Source organism: Pituophis catenifer, unplaced genomic scaffold (assembly GCF_029215685.1).
Source record: "Pituophis catenifer annectens isolate HBS135680 unplaced genomic scaffold, rPitCat1.0.hap2 SCAF_7, whole genome shotgun sequence".
NCBI lineage: Eukaryota > Metazoa > Chordata > Lepidosauria > Squamata > Colubridae > Pituophis > Pituophis catenifer.
In genome coordinates, this window is record NW_027256887.1 from 46,881,004 (window position 1) to 46,896,281 (window position 15,278).

Below are 15,278 nucleotides of genomic sequence, written 5' to 3' on the forward strand. Positions count from 1 at the left end.
TAGATCTCCTAAATATTGTCAAATATGAGGCTGAATGTCTATACTATTTTCACTTGTGGAGCAAGTCTAGTTGTTCAGATATATACCTAAATATAAGGATGTGAACACAATATAAGAGGATATGGCCATTCATGCTAGGTTCTTATTTATACTTCTGCCTATTTAGGCATGGATTTCCTCACAGTAGTTGGGAACTATGAAGATCCTACTTTATAAAGTTTTAAGAAATAATTAAAATACAATTTGTTCAAGAAGGCTTTTAATATCTGAATGTGACCATTTAATTATTTACTTCTCATTTTGGCTTATTCTTGTAAGAACGTTTTGGTGTCATTTTGTGATTTTTAGCTTTCAGCTGTTTACTATGATATACTGTGGGTGTTTTTATTACAAATTATGAATTATAACCCGCTGAGAGCTGACTGACTGTGGTAAGCTGAAACTGAATAAATAAATTCTTCTTATGTTCAGTTGAAAAATAAAACCCTTTACGTGATATAGTCATTGTCTGAAATCATTCAGAACCTTTTGGGCTTTGCCATGCAGCCCAACAAGGTATGACACAGAGGGATAGGAACAGACACATATGGGACACAACAGGTGGGGGCTGTCCCCTTTCAGTCCACACATATAGCAGAAAGCAGGACAGGTCTTTTGCCCCTTTGTAAGCCTTTTCTTTCAGTGAAATGCCCATTCCAGAAACATTTTTTCTGAAACTCTTTCTCTTTTGTATTATGAATTGTTGGTTTCTAATCAATGAGCAAATCTAATATTCAGATCCAATGAAGTATTTGTATTCCTTCAGATACTGCTAAAAGTTGGTTCATAGCATCTCTGAAAGAGTCATGTTGGGAAATGTAATTCACTTGGGAAGATTTAGGTTATCTATACTTGATGGGGGAGGGGCGCTTTTACAAGTAACTTTTTATTTAACGTGAAGGATCATTTCTAACTTTTATCATCCAAGATGTCTACAATTATTCCTGAGAATAAGATCTATACCTTTTTGCAAAAGAAAGAAGGAAATACATTTAGACATCATCATATTTTTATTATTTAAAAAATTGACAAATATATTTCTTAATTTTGTTTCTCTATATACGTTACAATATTTTGCATATATTTTATGTACATGTTCACAATATGTGTGAACAACACAACACTCTTAATCAGTATCTGCTGAATATTAGGAAAATTATTCATGGAAAGTAGTATATAATAGTGTAAATGTTTGAAGAAACAAAGAAACTACCAGTTTCATTTTTAAAAAATACTGTATCGTTTGAGAGAGAAAACAGATACTTGCATTATCAAAAGTAAAGAATAACATAGGCATTTAAACACTATTGCACAGAATTCTTCCTGGAAGAAAAAGGAAAGTTTCCTGCAAGCTTTCTTAAATCCATAACCATTTTATGTAAAGAGGCTTTCAATGCAATAAAAATCCAGCAATTAATAACCATGAGGGAAAGAGAAAATGACAGTGTTTTGTTAACTAAAATATGAATAAAAATATGTTTAATGTATTTAATGATCATATGTAAGTACAGTTTTAAAAACTGATGTACCCACACTACTTTGTTATTTTTCATGTTATCCACAGATATATCACTTCCATACAAATACAATATTAAGAGGTACAATATAAAATTATTGAAATTAAAATATATACTTATTTTTAAACATTGATTTCAAAAACAACCATCCACAAGTATCGTATTCATGAAAGGCCAGAATAGATAAATATATCTAAAAATTGCCCAAATCTACTTTTTAAAAGGTAACTGGACTTTCTTTGTTTTTCCTTGAAGACATTTCACTTCTCATCCAAGAAGCTTCTTCAGTTCTTCTAGTTGAGAAGCGAAAGGTCTTCAAAGAAAACAAAGAAAGTCCAGTTGCCTCTTGAAAAAACACCTTTGGGACAACAATGACCTGGATGGCTGAGAATCTCCATAGACATCTAAAAATTGTCTACCACACTTCAAGGTTGGTACTTACTAAAATTGGAATAAAGGTTTTCTATGTAAGAATTTTTAATGAGTTATAGTAGTAATTTTAAATATGTACTTAATTCTTGACTTTAATGTTTTAAATTTTTTCTCTTTCTCTTTTAATCAATTATACACATTTTATATTTATCTTCATTTTGCTTAATTATTAGTACTTTACTTGAATAACGTATTGGACCACAAGGGTAACAACACTAAACAATTCTGAAATTTACATATTAAATAGCACATTTTCTAAGACTAAATGCAATTTGTAGAATTTAACTAGAATTCAGAGGGGAGCAAAACATATGCATATTATTTATGTTCATAGTGTATATTAAGTATTCAATGTTAACCACAAAACCCATTGAAAAATATTGTAGCAAAAGTAATAGAAGAAAATATACACATATGTTAGAATAAGAATGTATTAACGATGAAAAATAATGGTGTGTTAATAATAGTTGTCAATATGCTGTAGCTATTAACAATGGATAAGCAAAATTAAAACTAGAAGATGGTATTTTTTAATTATATATGATACATAATCAGGAAATCTGGGAAGTCAATAAGTAGTATCTCAAAACATATTACACTGCAAAGAGATAAAAGCCCTTTGACTTAGTTTATGTGGAAGTCAGACCTACTGAGTTGAATAGACCTTCTTTTTAGAGTAGATGGGCACAGTCTGTTCTACTATACTAAACTAAAAGATTTGAATCTGTGCAAATTATCTTTATTAGGTATCATATTATTTACCTCTATAGCAAACCTAGGTGGGACTGGCTTCTTTTCCCATCATATAGATCTTTCACCTTTTACTAAATGTAAACAGGACAGGAACATCATGTATGCAGCTTGAAGGAAGATTATAGGCAATAGTCTGCAGCCAGAAGTTAGGAGATTTTTAAAAAGCAGCTGGGCCCAGAGGATGACCATGAAGTAGGATGGAAGATAAAAAACAAAACAAAAAACCAAAGCTAGAGACGAACAAAAGAGTAATCTGAGAGCTGGTAATGGAGTCACACTCTACAATGTCCTTTTAGGAGTTCTTGCATCATCTTGCTATCCACTTGGGACTAACTGGTATTCTAAGCCTAATGAGAACTTTGTCTGAGGGGTTCCACAAAGTGTGATTTGTTACTTCAGTCCACCCCTTTTCGGATAGCCATTTAATCCAGTTTAGCTTGGCTTACAGCTGACATTTGCTTACTACCAGATGTCTTTGCTTAGTTATACTACTTCTGTGGCATCTTTAGTAAGTCATGTGATCCTGGCACTGGTTTGCCACTTGGCTTTACCTCTTTACCACAACCCAACTTACCTCTTTAGGCTTTCTTCAAAAGTATCTCAGGCTGACCTACTTCTAGCCTTTCCCACCAACTCCCATCAAAAGTTGACCTTTTTAGAGGCATTCCACCTCTAGTCCATCTTGACCTTACTGCTCTACTACTGCTAGGCTTCAACATGTCCTTGGGACTGTTTTTTCCCTACTGCTTCTGTTGCTGCTACAGCTGCAGATAATATCTGCAGGAGTGCTGTTTTCCATGATCTCCAATTCTCTCTCTGTGTACAACTCTTACTGCTGACTGTTCAGCAACTTAACTTTCAGCTTTGTTCAGCTTTACTGCTCTATGGGATTGAGGAGCTTTCAGCTCTCTCCAGCTTCCAAAATGAAGGAATCTATTTCTTTTCAGCCCAATTTACTTCCTGCTGTATGGTACTTTCTCTTATCGTGCCAGCATTGGTCAGATGGGCCATTTACAAGGAGCAAAGGAAACAAGAGGCTATAGGCATTCCCTTCCTCATTCCACAAAGATACGTCCTGTCCCAACAGTGTAGTCATGAATTGCTCCACAATGAATTCCAGCTTTTTGACACTTCCTGAGAAGCTGCATAAGCTCAGTTGTACACAGAGAAAGAACTGGAGAGCATGGAAAACAGCATCCCTGCAGATATTATGTCTAACCATTTACAGCTATGATCAAGTTTCTGAGGAAAGTACTCTAAAATTAGTTTTAGAGCCCTAAACATTGTCAAAAGATATTGTGCAGCTTTTTCATTTTTTCTACTAAAGGAAATAAATATTAAACATATGATAGAAAAAATGGAAGGGTGACTTTAAAAATGGGAGGGTGGCTATCTAGTTTTCTCATGATATTCCATAGATAAATCAGACTAATTTTATGCTAAAAACCTCACCTAGAATTACTGTTTTTCAATATGTGAAATTATTTGAAGACAACCAAATCCAATGCCTAACCAAGACAATTCTAATGGGTTAAGTCAAATTTATGAATTAAATGCAAACCACCTCATTAGAATGTTTCATCTTTTGTCATTCAACTTAATTTTTTTCTGTACATATAATTTGCTCCTAAATTCCCTAATTAAAATGAGAAACATGCCTCCTTTTATCTCATTATTCTATCTAAAAACTCCTAAATAAATCATTTTACCAATATAGCCAATGTTAATTAGTGTTAAAGGTGTCATAACCTGATTGACAATAGCAGAGTACTTAGGATAGATTTGTTTTTGTGCCTTGTATGGACATGCACACATCCATGCCTTTGAATCAGTTTTGATTTCTTTTCATTCAAGTATAAATTCTCAATAAAAAGTATTGTTTATAAATAAATCAGATTTTATTTCTGGTAATTTCTGGACTAGCTTTCTTGGCAAGATTTCAAAAGCAGTTTGCCATTGCCTACTTCTTAGACTGAGAGAGAATGACTAGCTCAAAATCACCCTGCTGACTTCATGCCTAAGGTAGACTAGAACCCACTGTCACCTGTTTCTAGATTGGTACCTTAAAGATATACCAAACTGGCTCTAGGATAGAAAATAACATAATGCAATAATTACAATAAAAAGAGAATTGAGACATTTAAAATATATATTTCATTTCCTGAAAATAAATTGTATTTTTAGCAACCACAATGATAGAAATCAACTCTGGGAGAATGGAGTACTATGTTTCCTATGTTTCATTTCTATTTTTAGAAATGAAAGAATAGATCTCTTTCCATCAAAACTCATATTGGGGGTCTGTTACTTTTTTGTCAACAAAAATTTTTAACAGAACTGAAATTAGTTCCATGAATTCAGCCCTAATAATAATTTCTAGTGCATGTCGTCTTTAGAACAATCAACAGTGTTAAAATTAGCTCAAATAAAAATTTCTGACAGTTGAAAGTGAAATAATATTCTTTTTTAAAATCATGTAAATGCAGCTTTTTGTTTTAAATGTCCATTCAGTTTTTCAAAACTGGCCTATTACTTTCCTTGTCTATTTCTCTGGGAAGAACCTTATGCTGTTTGATCAGAAGCAAAATGTGTTTGTTTAAGTTAAAAGAGGATAATTTAAAGAAGATATTAATTAAGGATGTCAAAGAAAGGAAAAGAATGACAGAAAACACAGGGCGATTCTACCAAGAATATTTGCCTGAAGCTAATAAGAGACATGTTAGAACTTTCTCTTCCTTCTCTTCCTTTTCATTTCCTTCTATGAGATAAAAAGAGAGAGTAAAAACAAATGGAAAAGGAAAATAAGAGAGAGATGGTGTTTGAATCCCCAAAGAGTATTCCAGATGTTCTTGGTACCAAGCAGACAGAGGCTACAATAATAATAATAATAATAATAATAATAATAATAATAATAATAATAATAATAATAATAATAATAAAGCCCTCCAAGGAGCTCTACCTTGTCGTGGTGGAGGGGCTTGCGTGCTCTAGTGATCCTAAGGGCTATGCTGAACAGGTGCAACCATATCAGACAGACCTTAGGTGAAGGGCCAGACAAAATCTGCTCCACAACCCATTCAAACATGGTGAATACAGAAAAAATGAAATTTATGCCGGCTGAACCGTCGCCCGGATTAACAAGGGTTCCGTTGGGTGCTATGGCTCCTGGGCATTCTACGCAAAATGAGTTACAGGGCTCAACTCCCTCTGCTAGGCAACCAGGGCATGGAGCTGACAAGCTACTGGAAGAAAAACCCAAAAAGCGAAAAATCTGAACCAGGGAAGAAAACACCTCTATTATGAAAGCTTACTATCAGTCTGAGCCAGCAAAACATGGATTTCAAAAAAGAATGTATCAGATTTGGAAGATGAACCATACGGACTGTGACACCAGTGAACAAAGGTTAATGGACCAACGACGTGTAATCCTAAACCACAAATTTTTCACTACAGAAGAATTAATAGCAATAGAAGAGAAAGCAATTAATGGTCTGAGTACAACAACAAAGAAGAGTAACATCAAGAATGATTTCCAGACTCAAAAGCAAATTGAGGAAGAAAGGGAAGAAGAGGATACTGAAATGGATGAAGATAAAGAACAAGGAAGCACTAAAGAACAAACACCAACAGATAGTGCTCAATTAGCTGGAAAAATAAAGCACCAAATGGAAGATGATGAAAGAACACGTTTGCCAAAGCTGAACCAAGTGAACCGGAAAGAATTGAGAAATGTACTAAAAAAGGTCAATGAGGCTGTGCAAACTATTCGAACCACTACATTAGCCGAAACTAACCAACTGATGTATGCAGCAGCTGTCATAACCACCAAAGAACTGGGGTTGAAAATACAAAAGAACCAAAGAGGCAAGAAGGGGAAGCCGAAGTGGAAAATTCGGTTAGAATTGAAGATCAAAAAAGTACGTGGAGATTTGAGCAACTTGAAGAACCTAAGGCAAGGTCAGCTAAAGAACAAGCAGGTCAAAAGCAGCCTGGAAGCAAGATACGATCTAAGGAATAAGGAGATTGCAGTAGTAATTGAAGAGCTGAAGCAGAGGGTTGTTGCCATCGCTGAAAAGATTAAAAGGTATGAAAACCGAGTAACTCAGTTCAAGGAAAACTCACAGTTCAGAGCAAATCAGCACCAGTTTTATAAGAATTTAGAAAATGGAAACGGAGTAACAACAAATGAAAAGCCTGATAAAGAGAAAGCTCTGAAATTCTGGAAGAATTTGTGGGAAAACAACAAGAAGCACAACAGAAATGCAAAATGGATCAAACAGGTTGAGGACTCTATTAAAGTGCATAAAATGGAAGACGTGAAAATAACAAAAGCAATGGTGCAAAGACAGTCAAGAAAAGTGAAGAACTGGAGTGCACCTGGACTGGATGAGCCGCATGGCTTCTGGTTAAAGGCACTTACAAGTCTGCACAAAAGATTGGCAACCCAGATGAACCAGATCCTAAAAACACCTGAAAATGATGGATGGATGACAACTGGAAGGACATTTTTGATCCAAAAAGATAAAGAAAAAGGAAAGGACCCTGGAAACTATAGGCCAATCACCTGCTTGCCAACAACATACAAGCTTCTTACTGGTATCATTGCAAACCAAATCTATGGATACCTGGAAAGAAATAACTTCCTTCCTGTAGAACAGAAAGGATGCTGCAAAAACTCAAGAGGAACAAAGGATCAATTGCTGATCGACAAGCTAATCCTAAAGAACTCAAAGAAAAGACGAACCAACCTGTTCATGGCTTGGATAGACTATAAGAAAGTATTTGATTCAGTTCCCCATAGCTGGATCAAGAAATGCCTGGAAATATTAGGCATCAGCAGCAACATACAAAAATTCATGGAATCTTCAATGAACCTCTGGAAAACAAAGCTTATGGCTAATGAAGAAGAACTGGGTGAAGTTGAAATTAAACGAGGCATTTTCCAGGGCGATTCCCTTTCACCCCTACTTTTTATACTCTCAATGCTACCACTGACAATCATTTTGAAGAAGATGAACTGTGGATACAAACTTGCAAAGAAAGGACTGAAAATCTCGCACTTGATGTACATGGATGATTTGAAGCTGTTTGGTAAAACAAAAGCTGAACTGAATTTATTGATTGAAAACACAAAAGAATTCAGCCAAGACATTGGTATGCAGTTTGGAATTGACAAATGTGCAACAATAGCAACCAAAGCAGGCAAGATCATAAAAGAGGATGGAATAGAACTAGAGAATGAAGAAATGATAAAGGCAGTAAAATCAGAAGAAGGCTACAAGTACTTGGGGATTTTAGAAGCCTCTGACTTAATGCATAATAAAGTCAAGGAATTAACTTCAGCCAAGTACATTCAGCGAATTCGTAAGATATTAATGTCCAAATTGAGTGGAGGAAACATCATAAAAGCCATAAATACCTGGGCTATACCTGTGATTAGATACTCTGCAGGAATAATTGACTGGACCCAGATGGAGTTAGACAATTTGGACAGAAAAACAAGGAAGCTTATGACAATGAATCATGCCTTGCACCCTAAAAGTGATATTGACCGATTATATTTACCAAGAGCAGAGGGTGGTCGAGGACTCCTATAAGTAAAGCAGACTGTGGAAGAAGAAAAATGCAGCTTGAATGATTACATCCAGAAAAGTGAAGAACCAATGATTAAGGAAGTAAATAAAGGAGGCCTTTTAAAGACAACTAAAACAAAAGCAGAATATAAGAAAGAAGTAATTGAGCAGCGAGCTGAAAATTGGAAACACAAAGCTCTGCATGGCCAATACTTGAAAAGTATTGAAGGCAAAGCTGACCAGAAACTAACTTGGAACTGGTTAAGATCAGAAGTACTGAAAAAAGAAACTGAAAGCTTTATTTTGGCAGCTCAAGAACAAGCCCTAGCCACAAACTGTATGAAGGCAAAAATTCAACATGTTACCACCAACAGCAAATGCTGCCTCTGCAATGAGAAAGATGAGACAGTCGACCACCTGATCAGTGGGTGCAGCAAAATTTCACAAACTGACTACCTACAACGCCATGACCGTGTTGCTAAAATCATTCACTGGAAATTGTGCCAGAAGTTTGGATTTGAGTACAGCAAAAACCACTGGGAACATCAGGTTGAGAAAGTTTTAGAGAATGAGAAACTCAAGATCTTGTGGGACTTTAGGATTCAGACTGACAGGCACTTGGTCCACAACACACCTGACATAACAATAGTTGAAAAGAAAAAAGTATGGTTCATTGACATTGCAATATCTGGTGATGCACGAATTGAAGATAAGCAGCAAGAAAAAATCACAAAGTACCGGGACTTACAAATTGAAGTTGAGCGACTGTGGAAAAAGAAATCGTGTGTTGTCCCGATTGTAACTGGAGCCCTCGGAGCAATACCCAAAGGGCTACCCCGCTATTTAGAAATTCTAAATTTGCCGGACTTGAACATTTTGACTCTACAAAAAACCACCTTACTCGGAACAGCTTACATCCTCCGACGATACCTTAACAGTTCCTAGGTCCTTGGTTAGGACTCGAGCTGCTGAGCTATTAACCAGCCTCAAAGGCTGTGAATCTCACTAAAGATTAACCAATAAATAATAATAATAATAATAATAACAACAACAACAACAACAACAACAATAATAATAATACCACCACAAAACTCTTCACAGATTATGAAAGTGATTTTCCCTTTCTTTTAAGTTACAAAGCAGGCAAAGGAATGATATAACTGCCTGTGTCATTAACAGAGCAATATACATTTGCACTGTAAGGCATATCATCAGGTGTGCAGATCAAAGTTGTACAAAATTATTGAAAAACCTGATGCACACAGCATTTTAATAGCAAGTGAAGAACCCTTCCTCAAACCTTTAACATAGCCACCCAAAGTCACCTGAGGGGAGATGGGTGGCATATAAATTTAATAAATAGATAAGATAACCATGGCCAAGTCCTTTGACATGCTCAGATAGTTAAAGATTGTCACCAGCTGTCTATTTGTGTATATGGATGCTCAGCACCTTATTTCACTGATATTCTAAGAAAAATATTGGATCTTTATACAGGTTCATGTACAGATATCCAGGGAGAGTCTTTGAAGTAGAAATGCTAATATGCTCTGCAAAGCACTCCTGAATGCTTTGCACAGCCATAATGCAGATGTTTATACCAAAAATGGGGAAGTCTTTGTTATAATTCTCATAAGCATTTACAGCACAAGGAATATGGTCCCTGCATATGAACCACTACTTATAATTCACTGGATTGTGTCCCCTCCCCCCACTACTGCATCTCTTCAGTTTTTTCTTTATTTTTTGGTAGAAAAAGCTGCCTGTGTTTGGACTAAGCCGTCTACTGCCATGGAAACAGAACTACGCACAACAAAGGACCAGTGGTGAGATTGCTCTGCTTGTTTTCAAGGAGTACAGTATTTTCCACAAAATTCTGAAAGGGGTTTTGTGCCATACCCTATCAACCGGACATTTTGCTTTGCCATATAGCAAATAGCAGACTTCATCTGTGTGAATTACAATTTTTCATTTCTGGAAATATTACTGAGGAAAATCTAAAGAAATACACTTTTCATCCATGCTTTCTCTTTGCAGATACCACTACAAGATGAGAGAATAAGGGTTGCTGAGGCTTCATACTGGAATTTGTTTACAACCAATGCAAAGCATAACCAAGATGCATAGCTGTACCTGTGATCTTTATATATTATATATTATATATTATTCAAAGTTCTCCAAGGCTCAAATCACCTGTAAAAGAGGTTCTTTTCTATTAATTAATAATGTATTTCCTAAGTGGACAATGTATGGCAAATGCAAACTATAGAATGTCTTCACACTTCATAACAACATCACTTTAGTATTGACTCTTACTCTCTCTGTTCCTGAACCTAATTTGCAACCTTTCCCATGTATGATCTAATTACTAGATCATGGTATCTTCATGTGTTTCATTCTGGGACTATGAGGAACTGGTCAATCAACTAACTCTTATCTTATACACTTCCTCTTGCTACTGTGAGCAACAATATCTAACAAATTATTACCCAGTTATGTCAGTATACATGGTTAGAATTTTGTAAACATAAGAGTTTAGCTTATTTAGGCATTAAAAATCACTATGCAAACCACAGCAATAAATTCAATTTCTGTTGATAGACCTGTAACATTGTCTTGACATTGAAATTTGCGTACATAATTCAGATGTCTATGCTAAAAAGCTTTTTATATGTACATAGTCACTTGTATGTAAACATGAACTTGTATCTTGAACCTCACAAGTTGAAGTTTTGTGAGAAAAGCAGTACATGTCCGGTAGTATACATAAATGTCTATTCAAGTACAGAGATCTAGCTAATCTTCCCCACAGTTACATTAATATGCATTTGTTCAAATCTGTAGTCAGCAAGCTGTAATCTATCTTAGTGGAAGAGCTAATGACAGTGCTGTTTGTATAGCTTTCATGGGGAGGATCTTTAAAACTAGTGATTGGTGTATTGTTCTGCCTCTGTTTCTTCTCCCACCCTGTGCCATCTGCTGGCAGGGAAAACAACCGCTAATCACTGTCCTCAGCATGTGGCAGGATGAGCTTGAGTGACTCTGGAAAAGTATCTGGGAGCAAGCTTTAACCACCATTCAAGTTCTCCAAGTAACAAGTTGCCATCATTGAACTTCTCTGCCCAATAACGTGTCACCTGGACTATATTTGAACACAGGGCTTATAATGTTCTGGAAATCTGCTAGCTCTATTTTGTGGGGGGGAAAGTTTAATGTTCCTTTCAAAGAACACTAAATGTGTGTTTGAAAAAAACAGCCTAGCTGAACAGATCACACACAAGGGGTAGGGGATGAAGGCTAAAGCATAGAATGCATCACTTGATTAAGTCTGTGTCAATCCTTTGAATGGGCAAATTCAAGAAACAGGTCAAGAAAGGCTTTCAGGAATGTGGTTATTATTATTTATAAATATATAAAAGTTTATTGTCATTGTATATACAGTATATCCACAGTATACCCATACAACGAAATTCACATAACACTCAGAGACCAAGCTAAATCCCCAGACATACCCCCACCCACCAAAAATTCCCCACCCCTAAACCACTCAAACATCCACACACCAGACCAAGTAATGCTGTCCAACAGGTCACTGACGGTGGCCCTTTAGTTCATTGTTGAGTGCAATTATAGCTCTGGGATATAAAACTATTCAGAAGATGTGTGGTCCGAGTTTTAATTGTTCTGTATCTTCTGCCAGAAGGCAACAGTCCAAAAAGATTGTAAGCAGGATGGGAAGAGTCTCTGAGAACGTTGGGCAATTTCCTCAAATAGCGAGATATGAAGATGTCATCCAGGGCTGGTAGCTGGAGCCCGATGATATTCTGGCCAGTTTTAATAATTCTCTGTAGAGATTTTATGTCCGCTGCAGAGGACTTATTATAGGATAGATAACTAAATCTTGAAAGTCTGTCAGTTTTTCACTACACAATCCTATTCTAAACAACAGCAAAGATGAGTTCTTTTCCTCTTTCCTATCTCTCAAAATTGACAAATTTCCTCATTTAACTCTTTGCCAACATTCCTTTCCCCTCTGCAGCTTTTGGCTGTTCATGTGACCTCTCACCCAAGAAAGGAAAAAAACAGTGAAATTCTTCAGTAGTTAATTGCAAAATATTCCAGATGTTAAATATTGCAAAGGAATAGCACTGCTAACAGCAGGTGGCTACTGACACAACCAGGGAGTAGCCCATGGCTAGCACTAGATAAACAAAATGACAAAAAAAAACAAAACAGAATCTTCGAGATCACATTCAAAAAAGAGAGCTGGCCAATCTGTTCCTCTGGGTTCTTACACAGTAGATAGGTTGCATAAGTAGATAGGTTGCATGGCACCATACCAAAAGCAGGTGCCATTTCATAGCAGCAGCAATTCATTGTGGCCACTCCCAAAATGGCCCCCACTTCTGGGTCAGCACCAATTGGTGTAGCAGATTGGCTGCTTTCCAAAGAACTACTGAAAAGATGACAGAGCAGTGATGAGGGTTGAGGAGGAGGGCTTGGGACCCAATGGGGTGGGACCCAGCAAGGCAGGAGGGGGAGGAAGATAGGTGGGGCACAGCATCATCATTGTGGTTGGTCATAAAAGCAAGTGGATTGTCAAGCACCCTAATTTTATGCGACAGGGGGAGGGTGATGCAGAGATATAACTTCAGGGAGGGTATAATCCCTTCATTCAGTGCCATCAAAATTCTGAACAATCACTGAGCAAAAGGCGTAAGTCAAGAACTACCTGTATTTCTCTTAAGAAGAAGATATTGCAAAATCTGTTTCTCAGAAGCATTGCCTATCAAACACTGGGTGAAATGAATATACTTTTGTCAGTTTTATTTTGATATTGGCTTAATTTAATTCAGGCTGTAGTAAAGGCTATTGAAATATGTTTTTTTTTTATGTAGCTCCTTTTAACTAATAGGAATTCTAACGTTATGCTTCTAATTTCCAAATTTTCTAACCAACAAGAACTTGCTAGAAGATTGTAACCTCATATTGACTCAAATAAGTTACTTGAAGTGACAGTCGAGATGTATATATTTAGATATACTGTACTATTATTACTGAATATTTTTCTTTTAACAATAGTTGTTCTAGTTGTATTATGATTGCACAGGTAGTCCTCAACTTACAGTCTTCTGCTTAATGACCATTAGAAGTTACAAGGTGCTGAAAAAGTGACTTATGACTGCTTTTCATACTTACGATCATTGCAGCATCCCCATAGTCACGTGATCAAAATATGGACACTTGGCAACTGACATTTATTTAATGACAATTGCAGCATCCCAAGGTCATGTAATTATCTTTTGCAAACTTCTGACAAGCAAAGTCAATGGGGAAGCCAAATTCACTTAACTACTGTGTAACTAACTTAACAACTGCAATGATTCACTTAATAACTGTGGCAAGAAAGGTCATAAAATGGGGCAAAGTCAGTTAACAACTGTCTTGTTTAGAAAAGGAAAATTTGGGCTCAGTTCTGGTCATAAGTGAAGGACTACTTGTACTGTAATAAAGATGTAACTGAGCTACAGGACCACAATGAACACACCTACATCAAATAAGATTATCTATAACAAAATAATTTGATTTGTTAACAAATACATAGAATATGTAATTGCACAGTTTATTTTATAGTTATCCAAATAGTTAAAACAGAGAAAGGTTTTTTGTGTTCTGCTTCTTCTACAGTAGAAATAAAGCACAAGTATCAAATTAATATTAATAGAATTACATATTCTATATTTTTATGTTATCACAATAACTGTTCACTAAAAACAAATCTCATTTTTAAATGTAATAAAAATGATATATACTGACATGCTTAGAAATATAGACTAAATACTTAACTAATAATGCACATTTAATCATTTAATGTTTAAGCAATAAATGATTGAATGTTAATTCATTTTTTAAAGTTAAACCATAAATCTATTTATAGGATAAGTTGAACTTTTTCTTAGAATACTGTACTTAGCTAAATCATCAGAATACAAACAGAGAATTAGTAACACAATGTTTCTCTTTTCAAGAATTATGGATTTTCCCCCTTCAATTTTTCATCTGCCTTTGTATTCAAAAAGAAAACTTAAAAGAAATATGTGCTCATTCTATATCTGATTAAAATAATTCCCAAAATAAAACTACGTATACCAAGAGTGCGTTTTCATAATCAATCAATTTTTTAATATAGTCTTTGCACAGTTGGATCAAAATATGAAAAAAGATAAAGTACTACAGAGAAATTAAAATAAAGTAAGCCAGAGTACAATATGCATGAAGCATTAAATACTAGAAAAATTTAAAAATTACTAGTTCAGTAGATTACTAAAACAGAATATTAGATTACATTTTACATGGTAAAATGCTGAAATACTATCCTCCACATCCCTATCATCTTCATCCCCTTCTTCTTAGCTTTCCTTCTCTTCTGTTCCATTTCTGGATCGTGTGGCAGATTACCAAATAGAATTTTGTCTCTGGTCATGTAAAGTTGGGATCATTAGCTTTAAATAAATTTCTGATCATTGCAATTTCCAGATTTAGTTTATCCCTGTGAATTATGAAGCCAAAATTGGAGCTTACCAGTCTAAATTTTATTCATCTTTGCAGATAACAAGACTGTCAAATTTATTTATTTTAATTTATAAAATTTATAGGCTACCCCTTTTACTTCAAGGTAACTCTTAAGCAGACTTCCAGTTTGGAAACCTAGATATTAACATAGGGGCCAAGATGGAAGAAGACCAAATCTTTCTAGGACCATTCAGTTCAAATTTCCTGCATATACCAGGTGGATGAACTCCTTCCACTTTCCTACTGGGATAGGTAGAAGTATATAGAAAGGCAGATACCATTTTTCAAATGGGAGGATTGTTGAACTTTGCTGAAGTTAGTAAATAAATCAAGCCCTGCTCTCTAGCTAACTATTTTAGTTTGCAATCAGATACTTGTACTATTTAAAAAA